General features: G+C 30.9%; 1 protein-coding gene across 2 annotated transcripts in view; it reads left to right on the top strand.

Annotated features, from left to right (window-relative positions):
* The first annotated feature begins 356 nt into the window (after positions 1 to 356).
* The window catches only part of LOC143051016 (growth hormone secretagogue receptor type 1-like), a 33762-nt gene continuing 13607 nt past the window's right edge, over positions 357 to 20511 (top strand). Inside the window, exon 1 of one of the 2 annotated variants that reach the window (XM_076224087.1) lies at positions 357 to 762. The gene's annotated coding sequence lies outside the window, so the exon portion shown is untranslated. Of the gene's footprint in view, positions 763 to 15328; positions 15467 to 20511 lie in introns of those variants that run through there. The other variant, XM_076224088.1, reaches the window with a different exon arrangement.

The raw sequence follows: 20511 nt of genomic DNA, 5'->3' as shown, positions 1-20511 counted from the left end.
GGAATGGTTATTAATGAGTATTGGGAAAATTTGTAACAACTTAACGAGAGAAGTGTACGTTTTCTGATTAATATACTTGTCTTTTTTTAGATTTATTTAATCAAGTCGTCGTCTTGATTTAAATGAACAAAGTTATCGAAGACAAATGGCATAAAAAAACAACCACAATTTTGGTCATGTACGAAGATGACCAATATTTTACACGATTGGCATCTACATGCTAAAGAATTGTTTTGATAACACTAGTAAAAGATTTAACTGCAATTTTGCTGTTTAATTTGACAGAGTCCGTTTGGAGGATACACTGCTATTTTACCGTTAAGTTGTCAGAGTACCATAGGAAGATACACTGCTATTTTACAGTTAAATTGTCAGAGTACAATTGCAAGACAAACTGCTACTTGACTGTTAAATTGTAATAGCAGTAGAACTATTGGAAGATGAAACTGATATTTTACCGTTAAATTAGACTTCCATTGTGTAAAATGAGATTTTAAACATACTCCTTGTATGCATTATAACTAATTTACCGATCAATGCCGATCATGAAAATATAACAGTATTAAAGTAAAGTATGAAAACGAGATATTAACGAGATCTTGACATACCTCATCATAGAGCTCGTTACCTCTAAGTATCGATCAGATAAGACAAATTGCAATGACTCTATTCTCATAGACAGACAAACGGCCTAAGTTGGCATATGTGATGATGGATACCTGTTACTGAATTTGTACGACTTTAGGATTATTTTCTCAAAAGGTAAAGTTATAATTTAGTATTGTTTTCACTTATGTTTCAAACTTTTTAATTTGTATTTGAATGTTTATATATATATATATATATATAGGTCATGTACTTTGGGTAAATGTAATTGTATACTATTCAACATAAAAATTATCTGTAATTTATCGATCGATGCCTATCCTGGTTTTGTACATAAGCCTTAAGGATTAATGTCTCCAAAGGCATAATTTAGTATTTTGATCTGAGCGTCACTGATGAGTCTTATATAGACGAAATGTGCGTCTGGCGTATTAAATTATAATTCTGGTACCTTTGATAACTAAGTACTGATTTACAAGTTAATTTTTAAATTTTTCGATTCTAAATGGAATATTTGTATCATTGATATAATTCACGTAAATTTAATTTAAAGCTTACACCTTGTATGCATTATCAGTAAGTTTCTGATCATAACCGATTCCAATAAGGTAAACAACTTCACAGGTGTCCAATTGCATTGATTTGTTGTGGGTTGAAATAAAAATTTTTAATCGATAGAATTAATTTCTGCGATAAAAGAAATGTAATACTTACATAAGATTCTTCGACAATTTGCACATGTTTCAGATAGCAACACGATATCCAACTGTACGGAGATGAGATAACAAATCTTTCTGCAGATTGTTTTGAAATAACACATAATTTGATAAAAAAAGACAGAATTATATGTGTTTACTACTTTTGATTATAATAATTTAGATAAATAGAGCTATAAATTTAGATATATTTGACGAGAGAAAATATGCAATTTGAACATTGTGTTGAAAGCATACTACACGTATGAATAACTATCAAAGTGATCATTTATTGAAACAAACAACTTTGAGACTTTAATCAAACAAAATCTATTTATTTTTACAATTATTAGAGCATATGTAAAATATATTTAAAATGATGATATAATTGAAATCGTGTTACTGCATATATATATTTTGCCGATTGGAGGGAAAAAACATTAATCGATTCAATGTAATGATATCGAATATATCTTGTTGATCTATCTTTGGTTTTCTATGTTATGTTTTGTATAGTGTTGTTTGACTTTGTTGCTCAATCTTTGGTTTTCTATGTTGTGTTGTGTATAGTGTTGTTTGACTTTGTTGCTCAATCTTCGGTTTTCTATGTTGTGTTTTGTATAGTGTTGTTTGACTTTGTTGCTCAATCTTTGGTTTTATGTTGTGTTTTGTACAGTGTTGTTTGACTGTGTTGCCATGACACTGATTTGGCCATGGTGTGTATTATTGCTATTCTTATTTTACTAAAAAAAATGAAAAATAAAAAGTCATAAATATTTTGTCAAAAGTCATTCTTTATTTTGCAAAGATTAACCTCATTGATAACGTATAAGATTAAGCATGATGTTTCATTTAGCTGTTTTTGTCCCTTTTTATCCAATTTTACCGATTTGAGACAACTTACGTAATTTTCAACTTATACTTATTTTTATACTGACTGCTAACATTCTTTTCTTTATATCTTGGAGCCGCTTTTTCAGTCAAATACCTGATATAAGATGATCAATTTTTAATATTTGCTATTGAACGCCGTTTTCATCACTTTTGGTAATTTTTTGTCGGAAGCCGGATCGAACGGAGAGATCAACCGACATTCGGCAGAGCAACAGGCAAACCTTTTAAATTAAGATTGGAGTCGAATGAACCAGCCATATGCTGTGTTAGGTAGATAAAAATACGCACTTATGCATAATATCATTTCAGTTTCCACTACCCTAGCTTGTACCGTGTATTGTTTAAATGCATAAACCACTTTGTTGGTCCCGCGGTGTCCCTGAGCAGTGACACGTCTTTCTGGGTTTCTTTTCATTATAAATTAAGATAAAAATTAAATTCATCGAAGACTTTTTATTCTGTATGCTATAATAATTGCTTGATAAATGCTTGATTAAAGTCAGAAAAGTTATTTGTCTACATAGATGATCCCTTTAAGAAATATGCATCCATGTAGTGAAATTTTATACTTGCAACGATTTCATCAAAATGTGGAAATGGAATAATATCTTTCTTCAAATATGTCTACATTTATAGCTCTATTTATCTAAATTATTATATTCAAAAGTAGTAAACACATTTAGTTCTGTTTTTTTACCACATAATGTGTTATTTCAACACAGTCTGCAGAAAGATTGTTTTTATCTTATATCAATACTTTTAACAGTTTGATATCGTTGTGCTATCAGAAACATGTGTAAGTTTCTAAATAATCTTATCTTAGTATTACATTTATTTTATCGCGGAAATTAATTAAATCGACCTAAAAAAAAAACTAATTTTAACCCAAAACGAAATCAACGCAATGGAACGATTAAGTTGTTTAAAATATTGAGTACAACAGTTTTTGCGGATTTTTTTTTATATATAATAATACTTTATTTCCGTAAGCAAATACAGCTTATTGGATTTACACAATATAAATATCCAATAGATAATATACAACATAATATAACATTTATACACAAATTATACAAATTAATGAAAGAATTAAGCGGAGTATGACATATAGACATATTAAACTAAAAATAAACATTCGAATAATTAACCATTACGTGCTTTTTCTGCAGAAAATAAATATTTTCCAAGGTTGTTTAGCTCTTTGACATTTCTTACAGATAACAGTTGTACTAATTTAAAAGTAGATGGTCTCTCATAGTAATAACATAGTATATACCTTCAATATTATAATACTTTGAGGGAACTACCATAAAACTTCAAAAGGGAAGTATGTTTTTTTGATAAAAAAAGTATTGTGATCCCCAATTTGATGACAAAAATCGAACAGATGGCTCTAGATTTTCTCCTTTTTGACTTGCCGATGAGTTTGAATTAGTGAATACGCGGTCTAAAAAATGAGCAGGTCAAAAATGTAACTGACGGCAACTTTGATAATTTGCCGACCAGTCATAAGTTCCATTTAACTGCCGTTGCCTCTTTGTATCCAATTTTACCAAATTTTAGACAACTTACATAATTCTCAAATTAACCTTATTTTCAAATTGTTTTCTGATATTCTTGCTTTTACTTTCATTTAGCTGTCGTTGTACCTTTGTATCCAATTTTACTGTGTTTTAAACAACTAACATAATTCTTAACTAGCCCTTATTTTTAAACTGTCTGCTAACATTTTTGTCTTTTTTTCCATTTAGCTGTCGTTGTCCTTTCGTATCCAATTTTACCGTATTTTAGAAAACTTGCGTAATTCTCAACTTAGACTTTTTTCAAACTGTCTGATAACATTCTTGTCTTTACTTAATATATAATAATGGACTCGCTTTTTCGGTCATTTAGTGATATTTGGTGACTGATTTTTAATTTCTGATTTTGAAGGCCGTTTTTGTCACTATTGGCAAATTTTTGGCCACATTTTAATGGTGTAGGAAGTCAAAGGCATCTACCTCATGCGGTGTTAGGTAGATTAAAAACGCGTGTAACCATGATTTAACTTCACCTGCCAATTACAATTGCTTATACAGTGTATTGTTGTAATACATAAACAACATTGGTGGTCTCTTTGTGTTCATGTGCAATGAAGTGTCTTTTTTATGTTTCCATTCAAACTTAAAACAGAAATCAATTAAATAATCAACATTGGCAGAAAAAAAATGAATGTTTCTATATGCTATAATAATTGATAAAATAAATAGATTCTGTTTGACACAAGTCGGAAAAGATGTTTCGATAGATGATCGCTTTAATGTTTATTCATTCGTGTTGAACGCTTTCAACAAAATGTGCAAATTGTATATTTTCTTTCGTCAAATATATCTAAATTATATGGTTATTTGAATAATTATAATCAAAAGTAGTAAACACTTACAATTCTGTCTTTTTTTTGATCAAATAATGTGTTATTTCAAAATAATCTGCAAAAATATTTTTTGTTATCTCGGCTCCATACTTTTAACGGTTTGATATCGTTTTGCTATCAGAAACATGTGTAAATTGTCAAAGAATCTTATCTAAGTATTACATTTCTTTTATCGCGGAAATTAATTCTGTCGATTAAAAAAAAACTGGTTTAGCTCCATTACTATAATACTGTTAGGGAACGACTATTTAACTTTAAAATGCTGGTGGGATAGGAGGGTTGTGTTTATTTTCCCAAAACAAAGTTCAGATCCCAAATTTGATAATAAAAAATATTGCGGTCAAGCAGATGTCTCCTTCGATATGCATGATATGCAAGATCCTCCAAATAAACTCGATATAAAATTTCAACGGAACCCTCTAGGTCTCTACGTTAGGTCATTGGCGGATCCAGGCCCCCCTTTTCGTGGGAAAAATTTGGTTTATCATATAGGGAATCACTGCATCATGACTATAGCGCCCCCCTTTTAGGTCAGTCAGCGGGCACCCCTCGTGAAAAGTTCTGGATCCGCCACTATAGGTACGCAATCTTACTTGTAGCAGAGAGTTGTATTGTTGTTCCGTTGTTTTCTTCTTATAATTGATATGTTTCACTCGGTTTTAGTTTGTAACCCTTATATGTTTCCCTCAATCGATTTATGAATTTGAAACAGCGGTATACTACTGTTGCCTTTATAAACCAGGTGATGATGGTTTTGCTTGTAGAAATCTGACCATTTATTGTGGTACGGATTGATTTGGTTGTGTCTTATACTCCGTATAAGTGTAAGTTTCAGACTTGTGCCTTTGGTAGCATACCTGCCAACTTTTCAAAATGCCCATGGGGGGTTTAGCGTGCAAGATGGCTGTCATAGTCTTAAAAAAAAACTTCAAGGGGGCCTGTAAATACATTTTAATGTTGTTTTTTTTGGCTTCTTCATACTTTTATAAGCCCAAAGACATTGTAAAAATAATTGTTTTGTTTAACTTGCGGACAAAATTGCTCTTTCAAAATTTCAATTTGGGGGCATCCATGAGGGAAATCTCCAATAAAAAAGTGACAGTTGCAGGTATGTGGTTGGGGTTTTGATTTATCGTTGAGATTCAATCATTGAATGAACCATATTTAATGGTGGCAGATACATACTCAATTTTTTCCTCACTGATAATTTTTTAATTATTCTATATGAAACCAATGTTATTTTTAGTTTCTTTCAATACCGTATTTATAATTCTAAATATGGCTATGATCTTTTAGTATTCATTATCTCAGGTGGTTTGTGGTGCCGGTGTTTCGATTAATTGTATTGCAGTCGATAATCATGAAATTCTTCTGAATAAACAATGTGTTCTGTCTTTGGTTAACTAACACTCATAATAAAAATCGAACAGTATAAAGGAGTGAAGAATCCATCCAAGCGTATACCACGTTTTCTAAAATGTTGTTTTATTGTGATGAAAAGTAATTGTTTAAAAGATTTTTGTAAACATCTAAATATCACAGTTATTTACCCAGCAATGATATTTCACAGCATAAGATATAAAATGATATGATTTTTTTATTCAACAAATTTTTACTTTCATTCCCTTATTTGCGCTAGGATGCGCCTCGCATGGAGGTGTTTGCAGACTCTTCATCATATAAATGAATACTGGGCATATTTCTGATTGCACTTATAATAATGTTCTTTGTTGTTGTTGTTGTAAAATAATGTCCTAATAACATTAACGGTATCAATGTTCCTGCACCAGATGAGCATTTCGACAATACATGTCTCTTCAGTGAGTGTACTATGATCCTGTTGAATCAATTTAATTGAAAATAATACACATCCTCTTCTTCATACTCTAACACTCACGTCGAAAAAATCGGCAAGTTTGAAGGAGTGAAATATCCTTCCTTGCGCATATTTCAATTTTTATCATGCTTTTGTGTTGATTAAAATGTATTGATATAATAACTTTTGTATATTGCAAGTAAAGTGTACTGTTGAAATGCATAAACCACCTTGGGAGTCTTGTTGTGTCCGTGTACATTGACATAAACCACCTTGGCAGTCTTGTGCATAAACCACCTTGGGAGTCTTGTGGTGTCCGTGTGCATTGACATAAACCACCTTGGGAGTCTTGTGGTGTCCGTGTACAAATTGGCATACACCATCTTGGGAGTCTTGTGGTGTCCTTGTACATTGGCATACACCATCTTAGGAGTCTTGTGGTGTCCATGTACATTGGCATACACCAGCTTGGGAGTCTTGTGGTGTCCGTGTACATTGGCATAAACCACCTTGGGATTTTTGTGGTGTCCGTGTACAAATTGGCATACACCATCTTGGGAGTCTTGTGGTGTCCGTGTACATTGGTATACACCATCTTGGGAGTCTTGTGGTGTCCATGTACATTGGCATACACCACCTTAGGAGTCTTGTGGTGTCCGTGAACATTGGCATAAACCACCTTGGGAGTCTTGTGGTGTCGGTGTACATTAGCATACACCACCTTGGGAGTCTTGTGGTGTCCGTGTACATTGGCATACACCATCTTGGGAGTCTTGTTGTGTCCGTGTACATTGGCATGTCTCTGTCTTTTGTTTCTATTTAAATTAAGACAAACATGAACTACAGGTTGATCTACACGAAAAAAAGTTCTTGTGCCTGTATTTTCTTGCCAACAATATAGAACGTGTTGTATTTGAGTCGAAAGAAATTGTCGGATACGAAAAGAGAGCCACAATCTAACACAGTTAAGCATACATGTTTTGCCTTCGTCATTCATACGTGCATTTTGATTGTAATTTTTAGGATTGCAACAAAATCTGTAGCTGTATATTTTCTTTCATCAAATATATATAAATGTATAGCTCTATTTATTTAGATAATTATATTCTAAAGTAGTAAAAACATATAATTCTGTCTTATAATCAAATAATGTGCCATTTCATCACAATCTGTAGAGAGAACTTTATCGTATCTTCATACTTTTAACAGTTTGATATCGTTTTCCTATCAGAAACATGAAGAAACTGACAAATAATCATATCTTAGTATTATATTTCTTTTATCATGGAAAATAATTCAATCGATCAAGAAAAACTAATTTTAACCCACAATGAGACAGGGATAATATAGGGTTATTACAATATTGGGAAATATTGTTCCGAGTAGAATTTTATATTGCACGAGCTGGCGAGTGCAATAAATGTTCTACGAGGGACAATATTCCCCATTATATATTTGTGTTATCCCCCCTGTTTACAGTGTTTCGACGTTGGTATCACAACTCAGTATACAAAAAATCGCTCTCCGTTCCATTTACCCCATCCATGGATTACTCCTTCTGATAAATATATTTGTACTTTCCTACTATTTACATTGTTTCGACGTTGGTAGCACGTTAAAGTATAAAAGTGTGTAGATTGACCTAATGACAGATTTATGATGTGGTTTCAAGCTTAATTAAATCGTGATAAAATTCTCACCGCTATAGCAGTGTTTATAGATAATTTAATTCTCGCAGTGGAACCGTTAAATACGAGCCTTGATGTATAAAAAGATGATTAAAGTGTCATTTCCAAATTACTTTTCAATGTTTTAATCCATTAGCTTAAACATTTATAATTGGTCTTAATAGAAAAACAAGTTTCACAAAGTAAACAGATAAAACGAAACGCGCAAGAAGGCCTACTAAACTTTTATTAAGTGTTCTGCGTTATGTTATTTTAATGTGTACAACTTAACCCTGGTTAAGAATGATTTAAATGAAATTAAGTTCTTCTCTCATATCATTTAACCGTTCGAGTTTTTTTTAAGTGACACAATTTCCTTCCGTAAATAGAGTACTAAAATACACATTGTGTATCAAAGGTATGTTTTGTATACAGTGTTACAACACAGCTTCATTCTGGAAAAATATCGGTATTAGATATAGAACATTATTCAAGTAAATAGTGAGTTGTTTCTATTTATTTTATTAGAGTTACAGAGTTTTGTTTTTGTGTCCTTGTAAAACTTTTTGTACACTTTTTCTTTTTTAACTTCATAACAATATTCATTTTTTATTGAAAAGAACGGTATCATGTAAAGCAATTTCCAGAAAACTTGGAGTTTTCTTATATTTTTTGTATTTTTCAGAGTAAGTGATTTTTGTTTTATTTTTTTTTTAATTGTTTATCTTCTTCTTAATAAACTCGCATACAAGTTATCGTTCATTTAACACCAATAATAAATAAGATGATTCTTTCAAGATATTGTATAATAATTAGCTTTGGGTGTGATATAACCCTGTGATATGGAACGCCGTAACTGCAATCACCAATTAATCCAAAATATCTACTTAAGCTTCAAAAGAAAGTCAGTGTGCTTGACTATTAATATCGAAGGTTCATCACGAAAAAATCAATATGCAATAAATTATGATAAAAAATAGTTTGAAATCTATTTCATGCCGCTCTTACCGATAAAAGACCAGTTATTGTGGTTTATCGTCAGTCACATTTTTCTCGATCAATAAATATTACAGGTTTTATTCCGGCCGTTACTTTGATTTATTGAACTGTTGTCCTAATTTGTTCCCTATATCTTGTATATCTATGTTCCTAGACCTATTACATCTTAATACATCATAGGAATTTTGCTTATTGTTGAAGGTCGTACTTTGAATTTCAGCTAAAAAGCTTGACCTTTGATCTGGTCTCGTCAATAATCATATCACATCTCTTTATTTGTCATCCTTATTTTGATTAATTGATCATTGCTGGTTAAACAATCAGTTACAAATATTTCAGACATATTCAAAAACGCACTTGTATGTATTGTTTCAAGAGGTAAATCTAGCAAGATGCATCGACCGGTCAAACTATTTAAAATGTTGAAATCTAAAGTGTTCCGGAAGGGCAGGCAGATCTTGCTTTTTATGTTTCTTCCGACTTAGTGTAAACATTCGATAATACCTTTAGTGGTCGGATCAGGGTTTTGTTCGTGTACCTTTGTTTATGCATTTTTGAATTAATTATTGCTTGTGTAACGTCAAGTGGCAAATGATTCATTTGAAAGAAAATAACAAATTGATTTATTAACATTTAAATGATCATACATGTGGAAAAAGTCATCATGGCTCTTAAGCTTAAACATCGATTATCACTGTTTGCTTAAAAGACAGTGGCAAATATTTGATATGATTAAAAACAAAATAATTTGTTTTGCGTTTAATTCATTTAAATATTACATGTGCTAAATAATTTGGATTTCTAAATTCATACAATATTTAAAATTCACTATGTCACGTGGTATACGGTTCACGTGTCTACAGATTGTATTCCAGTCGGTTATTGAATATAAAATGTATTCTGCTTTAAGTTCACTAACACTCAGACTAACAATCGAACAGCATGCCACATTTTTCTTAAATGCTATTTAATGAATGACTATTCTTTTTTTTTCTATGAAGAAATAACATTAAAAATATTATGCACACTGAATAAACTGCGTAGGTTATTTCAAATATACATTAAAAATACTTTATAAAAAAGATATAACAGTGGTTCCTTATAATTTATTCTATCTTCCACTTGTGAGGAATAACTTTAAAAAAAAAAGACGTTGGTGACGTCATGGTTACATGACAAAATTGAGTCTATAAGTGGATAGACAAAACAATTTCATCGTATTTCAAAGTAAAAGATTTTTTATCCTCGTCTCTTTATTTATATTCTCACGTCGAAAATCGAACAGTTTGGCGGAGTAAAACACCCATCCCTGTGCATACCACATTTTGTATCATGCTTTTTTTTAGATATAAGAAGATGTGGTATAAGTGCCAATGATACAACTCTCTTTGTTTTGATTATAATGTATTGATAAAATGACTACATATCCTCTTCTGTAGTATATCTGTACACACAAATCGAAAATCCAACAGTTTGAAGGAGTAAAATACCCATCCCTGCTCATACCACATTTTTTATCATGGTTTTATTTAGATATAAGAAGATGTGGTATAAGTGCCAAAGAAACAACTCACTTTGTTTTGATTATAATGTACTGATAGAATGACTTTTTTGTTTTGATTATAATGCACTGACATAATGACTTTTGTATATTGTAAGTATTAACACGGCAATTAAATGTCGCATTAAAAGATCAAATAGTACGAACTTGATGTAAACATGGTAAACATTCTTTTCAGATCTTGCCTTTGTTTTGAGCTGTAATCATTTTATTTATTAAACAATATACCATTGCTTTATATTTTCAAAGAAAACGAGTCTAAACACAGATGATTGTTTCTAATTTTCTTCTGATATTTATGGCCTTAACAGTTGTCATAAAGATGGTATGGAATCTTTATAGGGTATAATGTCAAATGATGTATTCAGAACTCGGCATGGAATCGGTATCCAGTTTCCTTGAAATTCGATTAAGGGAAGAACAATGCACGTTTCTTTCATACATTTTATTATTCATGGCCTTACATTTGGTCATGAAATGGTAAGGAATTTCTTATTGGGTATTGTATAAAATGATGTAGTAATAACTAGACTTGGAATCAGTATCCAGTTTTCTAGATATTGGTTTAAAGAAAGGACAGTGCATGTTTCTTTGTGACTCTTAGTTCTTTTGAAGTGGGTTTATACTTGTTATTTCTTGTAATGAAATATTTCTACTATTTATCTGTTTATTTGATTTGACGTTGGTAGCTTAAAATTGCTAACAGGTTAAGGTATATAACTTTTACTTCTACGTTGGTAACTTGGTATTAATCAACCATTTTCTAAAATAAAATGCATGTACCCATTGAAGGATATAATACATGTTATCCATTCGTTTGATGTGTTTTTGTAGCACTTCCACAAATAATTGCTCTCCGTTCCATTTCCCGTATCCATGAACTACATACTTCCTCCTGATTTTACATTTATACTTCCGCAGTGTTAACATCGTTCCGCTGGAAACACGCTAGAATATAAAAGTCTGTGGATTGAACTAATAACAGATTTCCACAAATAATCTTTATCCGTTCCATTTACCCCATCCATGAATTACATGACTCCTTCCGATTAGATATTTGTACTTTCGCACTGTTTGCAATGTGTCGACGTGGTAGCATGTTAAAGTATAAAAGTCTGCAGATGATCCTAATGATATATTTATGATATGGTTGCAAGCCCAATTAAATCGTGATAAAATCATCTCCGCTATAGCAGTGTTTATAGATAATTAAATTCTCACCATGAAACCGTTAAATGCGAGCCTGGATTTATTAAATGATTATTAATCTCATTTCCAAATTACTTTTCAATGTTTTAATCCATTAGCCTAAACATTTATAATTGGTCGTCATAGAAAAACAAGATTTAGAAAGTAAATAGATAAAAAAAACATGCAAGAAGGCCTACTAAACTTTTATTAAGTATTCGGTTTTATGTTTTTTTAATGTTTATAGCGTAACACTGGTTAGTAAATTAATTAAATGAAAATTAGTTCTTCATCCCATATCATGTATCCGTTCCAGTTTTTTAAGTGACACAATTTCCTCCGTAAATACAGTACTAAAAGACACATTTTGTATAAAAAGTATATTTTGTTTTTTAGTTATAACGTTTCGTTATGAAAAGAAACAGTATAAGATATAGAACATTATTCAAGACAATTGTGAGTTTTATCTTCTTATTTTATTTTTCAGCGTTTTATTTTTTGTGTAATTATTTAATACATATTTTCGTCATTAAAATAATAATTTTTTAATGGAAAAGAACAGTTTAAGGACAATTCATCTTTATAGAAAACTAAATTATCTTTGATTTATTTTGTTTTTTCAGAGTAAGGGAGTTTTTTGTTTTTGTCTAAATGTAAAAATTTTATGCTCATCTTTATTTCCTTCCACTGGCATAAAAAGTTATCGTTCATCTATTACCAATAATGAGGGCCCTCATGGGGTTTTTGATTATGTGATTACTTGGCCGTTTTTTTAATGATTATTTGATTATTAAGCCAAATATTTCATGATTATTTGATTACCTAGGACTGTATTTTTAGTTTATGATTATTTGATTACTAAAGATAAGCAAATATTTAATGATTATGTGATTATATTGGCCAAACAATGGTGATTATGTGTTTACTAGGACCCCCCCCATGAGGGGCCTCAATAATAAATAAGATGATACTTTAAAAACATCGTATATATAACCCTTTCCGGTAATGCAATGTTTAGCAATCATCAATTAATCAAAAATATCAACTTAAGCTCAAAAGAAAGTCAGTGTGATTGAATATTAATATCGAAGGTTAATAAAAAAATAAAAATTCAGTATGCATTAAATTATGATCATAAAGTTTGAAATCTATTTCATGCTTTTTTTAACCGATAAAAAGACCAATTATTGTTGTTTATCGTAAGAATAATTATTTTCTCGAAAAATAATGTAAGTTTAAATCATGCTGTTAGTTTTCACACCTAGGGGCATTATTATTTTTCTGTCTGTGTGTCCGTTCGTTCTTTCATTCGTCTGTCCTACTTCACGTTAAAGTATTTGATCAAGGTAGTCATTGATGAAGTTTAAAACCAGTCAACTTGAAACTTAGTACACATGTTCCCTATGATACGATCTTTTAAGAATTGAATGCTTCTTTTGTAAATTGAGGTGTAAAACGTTGACCGAAGTACATTTTGTATTTCTAAAAATGTGCTCACGGTCAACGCTTTTACAACCCTATTAAGTTACAAAAAGAAGCATTCAATACTGATAATTATATTTTTAGCTAGGATCATGAACACACGATTTTTATCAAGTTTTTATTTAATTCACCTGTGCACTTTATTGTGGGACCTCCTGTCATCACGAATGATGCATTTTATTGTGTAATGCAATTGCTTAAGGAGTAACACGTGATTTGCAGTTAGCCAATCAGAATAACGTATTATAATGAAACATACATCTAATGTAATTATAATTATGATTTAAATGCCAAATTCAGTTTTTATCCTAATTTCACGGTCCTTTGGACATAGAAAATGAAAGTGCGAGTTGGTCACCCGCGTACTATAGACATTTTCTGAAATTGGTTTAGAATTTTGTTCCTACGCCATTTACGTCTCCCTTTTTATATGGATTTTGCTCATTGTTGAAGGTCGTACGTTAAATGCTTGTCATTTCTCTTGCACTGATTCTCGTCGCATTTGCAATCATATTAAATCTCTTTATTGTCCATATTTAAATTGATTAAGGGGCCTCAGTGGACGCTTGGTCTAAGTAGTTACTGCTAAAATCACTAACCAGTTAACAACAAGTTTTGAGTTCGACTCCAATCTTAATTGACGAGAACTGTCATTTTTTTTTATCAAATGTCGGTGGTTTTGTTTATGCACTCCGGCTTCCTCAAACAATAAAAAAGTGGGCTTTACGGAATAGCTCAAAAGTGGTGCTAAATAGTGGCATTAAACACATTTAATCAAACACATGAAATCAAACCTAAATTGATTAATTATTTACTTGATTATTGATTGCTTAATAATTAGGGAGAAATATGTAAATATTCAATTTGCATGTATTAATTCAAAATGTAGATCTTGTAGGCTTAATGTTTGTCGACTGGACACACTCCTCAAAAATGGGATAATCTTAAGCTGATATTGCTCCCCATGTGTCAACCTTCGTAGTAACTAGGGGAAGTATTATTTCGTCAATAGGTTAAGTGGTAGGATATTTTGTCTAGTCATGCACCTGGGCTTACACATTTCTCGATTGTTTGCTTAAAATCCAGTGGCAAATAGTTCATGTAATAAAAAAACGAATAAAATCATTAACGTTTTAATGATTATAAATGTGCATAATATCATCATTCAACCTTGAAGGAGGGACGAAAGATACAAAATATAACTTACACGTCGATTGATTTATTATTGTTTGCTTAAAATCCAGTGGCAAATGTTTCATAGATTTGTTACTTTTAATTGTTCATAGTATTACATGCGGAAACAGTCTTTTGAATGCTAAATTTTATTCCATTGAACATTAATTGTTCTAGGAAGACTTACTAAACACATCTTAAAATGGCCTTAAATTAGGCCCACACACACTGTGTGTTTTTAAAACTCAACCTCTTGCGTTTTTGCACTTGCTTAAAGTAATGTTCAATAATTAAGGGAACATTACTTTGTAATTATAAGTGTGATGATGAAAACAAGGTAATTGTGTTAAATAGTTATATCAGAACTATGCCGTATTTTCTATTTGAAAATTGCAGCATTTCGATCTGATAAAAATCAAATCGTAGCGCCATTGTTAAACATGTCGCACATGAACGATACATTGGCAGCACACGAGTGTTTATTTGTATATTTGGGAGTTTAGAATGACATCCATTTTCACAGAATTAGTACACATCTTTTTTTTAGGGGCCAGCTTAAACCCGCCTTCGGGTTCTGAATTTGCTCACTGTGCTGAAGAACCATTCGGCTGTTTTCTGCTATTTGGTTTGGCTGTGTTGCCCCTTTGACATATTCTCTATTTCCATTGCTAATTTTATATAGAAGGTCTTTAAGTTGTAAGTAATTTCATTAACTAATAATCTGCTCAACTAAACTTTTTCAAAGATAAAATATGATAATCGAACAAATTGCAATATTTAACAAGTCTCTGCTATAAAGAGCGATCGTTGGTTATTGATCTAGCCAAACAGATGATTGTCTGAGTAGAAGTTGTAAATGGTATCGCCATATGTATACCCCAATTATAAAGTCAATTCGGATTGTTTTTAATGGACTGATTAGCACTTAGAAGCAGTTTTATCTCTGTGATTTTATAATTCTTATTATAAAAGGTATTGTTGACATCTATTTTCTTTGATTTAAGTTATAATTAGCAATCTTTTAGAGTCTATTACTTTCAATACTATTTAAGCGAACTGTAAGAATACTACTTTTTAATTTCTTTCATTTGAAATGAAGAGATTAGCTCTTTGGTGCAGTTTAATCTCTATGAATTTATAATTCTTATTATAAAAAGGTACTGTTAAAACTTTCTTACTTATCAATTTTCTTTTTTTAAATGTTTATTTTCAATACTGTTAGAAGATTGAAAGTACTTCTTTCAATAATTAAAACTTTATTTATTAATTTTTCTTTGAGGTTTAATGGAGACAGAAATAGTTATCAAAGGTACTAGAATTATAATTTAGTACGTCAGATGCGCGTTTTGTCTACATAAGACTCATCAGTGACGCTCATATCAAAATATTTATAATATGAAAAAAGTACAAAGTTGAAGAGCATTGAAGAGCCAAAATTCCAAAAAAATGTGCTGAGGTAATTTATGCCTGGAATAAGAAAATCCTTTAGTTTTTCAAAAAATTCAATGTTTTGTAAACAGGAAATTTATAAAAATGACCACATTATTGATATTCATGTCAACACCGAAATGTTGACTACTTGGCTGGTGTTACCCTTGGTGACGAAACGTCTGCCAGCAGTGGCATCGACCCAGTGATTTAAATAGTTATCAAATGTACCAGGATTATAATTTAGCACGCCAGACAAAATATCTCTTAAACGCAGTTTTTTTCTCTTAATTTATAATTCCTATCATAAAAAGGTCCTATAAACATTTTTTTTTACTTATCAATTTTCTTTGATTGAAATAGTTATTTTCAATGCTATTAAAGCGAACTGTTACGGCATTGTCTTGGACCGAATACCAGGATGTCTAAACATAGATTAGGTAACCTGTCGAAAAAATTGTATAGTCGGTAATATGAAAAGGTATATTGTCTTTAATTGTTAATTATCATTCTTGTTATCATACTAATGTCACTTGTTTATCAATTCGTAATTAATATTACAACAAAGAACTGTTAACTCGCATTTTTATTGGCTTATCGTAGGTTGAGATTATTTTCAATGTTAAGCAAACTGTTAGAACATGACTTTTTAATTTTCGGCGAATTTAAATAGAGAAATGAACTCTTAGAAGCAGTTTTATATCTGTGAATTTAACACTGTTATCATAAAAGGTACTGTTTTATATTTATTACTATAATTTCTCTTTAAATTGATAACTATCATCATTCTTTATACTGTCTTGCTATGTTTTATCTCATGTTTGAAATCATATTGTTTTCTTGTACACTTGTATGTGAGGTTATGAATAAAATCTTGAAATCTTTATAAAACTGGCACCTGTTTATCAATTTGTATTTTTTTCTATAAAAAATACAAAAAAGTACAGTTTGCATTCCGTCTTATTGAGTTATCAATATTCTTTGATTGAAATTATTTTCAATTCTAAGCGAACTGTAAAAACATTTCCTTAAAATTTTCTCTGATTTTAAATGAAGAAAACTGTTTTATTTCTTTGAATTTGTAATTCTTGCTATAGAAGGTTCTGTTTTAACATTGCTTTATAATTGTCTTTTATTTCTAATTAACATCTTTATTGATACTAAAGGCACCTGTGATTTTTATTGTAAAAGGTTCTGAAGGTACCTGCTTATCAATTTGTAATTCTTATAGAAAGTACAAAAAAAGTACAGTTTACATTTCGTAATATTGACTGATCAGTTTTCTTTGATTGAAATTATTTCAATTCTAAACGAACTGTTAGAAAATTACTTAGAAACTGTTTTAACGCTGTGAATTTGTGATTTTTATTGTAAAAGGTTCTAAAGGCACCTGCTTATCAATTTGTAATTCTTCTTATTATTATAAAAAGTACAAAAAAGTGCAGTTTACATTTCGTCGTAATGACTTATCTATTTTCTTTAATTTAAATTTAAATTCTAGGCAAACTGTTTGAACATTATCTTTTAAGGTGGTACCTAACACTACAGGGAGATAACTCTGTAATATCAGCTAAACGTTTTAATTACGTTGCGTTGTGAAGGCAATATAAAGCTTCTCAATGATCAAAATTAGTGTTTGTCAAACTGCTATATAACCAGTGTAATTTTTCTGATAAAACGCTTGGTTCAAATTTTTTCAATTTTTTATATTTTTGTTAAAGGGTCAAAGTAAATACTTTGTAAAAATTTTATGAAAATTAAACGAGCCAAATTAATTTTAGTGAAAGTGTTGGGTACCACCTTAATTGACTTTAATTTGAAATACTGATTCTCAGTACTTAGTGATCTGTTTTTTAATAAGTTAGCTATTTCTTTTATTGTTGCTATAGGTCTAAAGCAGGTGTTGTATGCGTCTTTATTAAACTTTCATGAGTGTTATCTTTTATAAAAGCTCATGTTTTTATTTGTTTTTGTTCAACATAATCTTGTGGGTTTTTTTCATATCTAAATTCTTAAAATTTAAAGAAGCTTCTTTTTTTAATCATTTTACATATATAATGAGATATAACGTAATCAAGTCTTTCAGGGGTCAAACGGGACCTTTTATTAGTTACCAAGGCAAAAATTCAGCTCCTTTCAAAAATCTTGTTGAAGACCGTACGGTGACCTACATATGTTAATTTCTGTGTCATATGGTCTCTTGTGGAGAGTTGTCTCATTGGCAATCTTACCACATCTTCTTATATCTGTTAATCACCCCATAAGATAATTTCCATTCAATTCATGTCCTGTATAATATAGTTTAGTTAGCATAGTGGAAGATATTAGCAAGCAAAATCGAGAAAATTGTGCAAATGATGATACGAGCATGAAAATTAGCATGAAGCATTATTTTTTTGTACTTCTTAAGAAAAAACAGCTGGCCATGAAAAATAATATGTTTTTCAAGATGGCCACGACCTTTTTAAAAAAATGCTGTTTTCTCCAGTTCGAAAATACTTATTTTTCTGGAAAACTTTTTCTTTTACCTTCTTAATGGGCAAACACTATCATCAGGTTTGGTGACTACATTCCTTGCACTAGACTTTATGCAGAAATTATCCATTAATTAACCAAGGATAAGATTTAAATGAATATTGTCTTTGAGTGCAGTGGAAGATCTATGATTTTTCAAAGAGGGAGAGTAATTCTTTAAATATTTGGAAGATTAAATGCTTAAATGTAATTTATTTTCTCATCATGAAAATTCGAACCAAGTCAATTAAGATCTGGAGTGTCACGTGCGCGATTCCAACTCACGCCCTCTACACCCAATAGATTACCTGTCAACACTGAGGATGTGAATTGAGATTGCGGACGTGGCACCCGAATTTTATTTGACATGATCGTTTTGTTTTCCCGCCAAAAGTCAGCAGTACTTTCTTGGCAGCTTTAGTTACACGAATAAATGAAAAATTACTACCACAAATTGGCTAACAGTTTTAACATAGTTAGGCATCAACAGTCTATCCAGATCTTGGTATAGAACTTGTTTCTCACTTGTGTTGTCGTTACGTAAGGTCCGTCCGTTCTGTTTTGTGTACTATACTATTGTTTGTCTGTTTGTCTGTTTCTTTTTCAACTATGGGGGAGGGTTGGAGGGGTCCTGGTCCCGAAATTCCGTGCTTAAAAAAAACATGAAATTTAAATCCCGACATCCCCAAATTCGAAAAAAATAATTCCCGGATTCCGAAAAGATTAATCCCGAAATCTCGAGCTTAAAACATCCCACCCCGACGTCAGGAAAAAGGACCTGCCAACCCCGCAACAATGGCTATGTAAGTTTATAATTGACTTATGAGTTTCTCTGCTTAAAATCGCATAAAGAATATTAAACATATCGCCAATAGGGTGTATACAAATAAATATAATATAATATCAAGATTAATCAATTGTTAAGATAAAATAAAGCAGATTGCCATTCTATATATCATTTCTGATGCATTTCATTAATGAGGATAGTAAAAATTGACACCAGAATAGTCTGGCTTAATGATGAAATGCATTCGTTCAGTCGTGATTTACGAATAATTTGATTTTAAATGTAACGCGTCTTCTGATTGGCTGACGTTATTTTGTTATCAGCCCGTAGAAATAATTTAGTCATGTGACCGTGACGTCATCAACGTTTGTTCATATTCATAGTTATCTACGGTTTAAAATGGAGTTTAGTTATAAATTATGAGAAATGACTGTAATATGTTTTCTTTGATCTATTTTCTCGTGTAAAGAAAGACAGGTGAGTTCTACACGAATGTTACCTACCGAGTTATACTTGTTCCCGCGTTTTTACTTTACACGAGCAACTACAGGGTGTATATAAATACAACGAAGTCAAGATTTATCAATTTTTAACATGAAATAAAGTAGATTTCCGATGCATTCCATTAAATTGAGACCATACATGTTAAATGAAATGCATACAGTCGTTATTTACGAATAAGTTTCCTATGATCTATGTGTTCGTGTAAAGAAAGACAGGCGAGTTCTACACGAAAGTTACCTACCGAATTAGACTCGTTCCCGTTTTTTTTTTACTTTCAAAAGCAACCATAGGGTGTATATAAATACTGTGTGTTCAGCATGCGAAATCAACATAGCTGAAGACAACTCAAAAGTTTGTTTTAAAAAAATTCCGACTTTTAACTTTTCCCTTTCGCATATTTACAATTTATTGACGTTTTATATCACGTGACCTAAAAACGTATTACTTAAATCTGAAGAATCTATTTAATCGTCATTAACTTTTATTAGGATTTTCTAATAACTGATTCACTGAATTAATGACTTTACAATCATCATAGTATTGAAATTACACATATTTGAAACTCATTCTTTATCTTTCATTTCTGAAGTGAAAAATAGATCAAATTTGCACTTAAAAGTTAATTTCATCAAAGATTGCATTAAAAAAATCATGAATCCATAGACTGTGGTAGAAAATAATGGCCGTCCATTGAATTCTCAGATTTGGAAAGCGTACTTTTGTAGTAATAAAAACATTGCTAAAGTGTGGACTTGGTTAGGCTGTGCTGGATGTGTTAATATGC

Source organism: Mytilus galloprovincialis, chromosome 11 (assembly GCF_965363235.1).
Source record: "Mytilus galloprovincialis chromosome 11, xbMytGall1.hap1.1, whole genome shotgun sequence".
Classification (NCBI taxonomy): Eukaryota; Metazoa; Mollusca; class Bivalvia; order Mytilida; family Mytilidae; genus Mytilus; species Mytilus galloprovincialis.
Note: the sequence above shows the minus strand (reverse complement) of the source record. Positions and strands in the feature narration are given on the sequence as shown.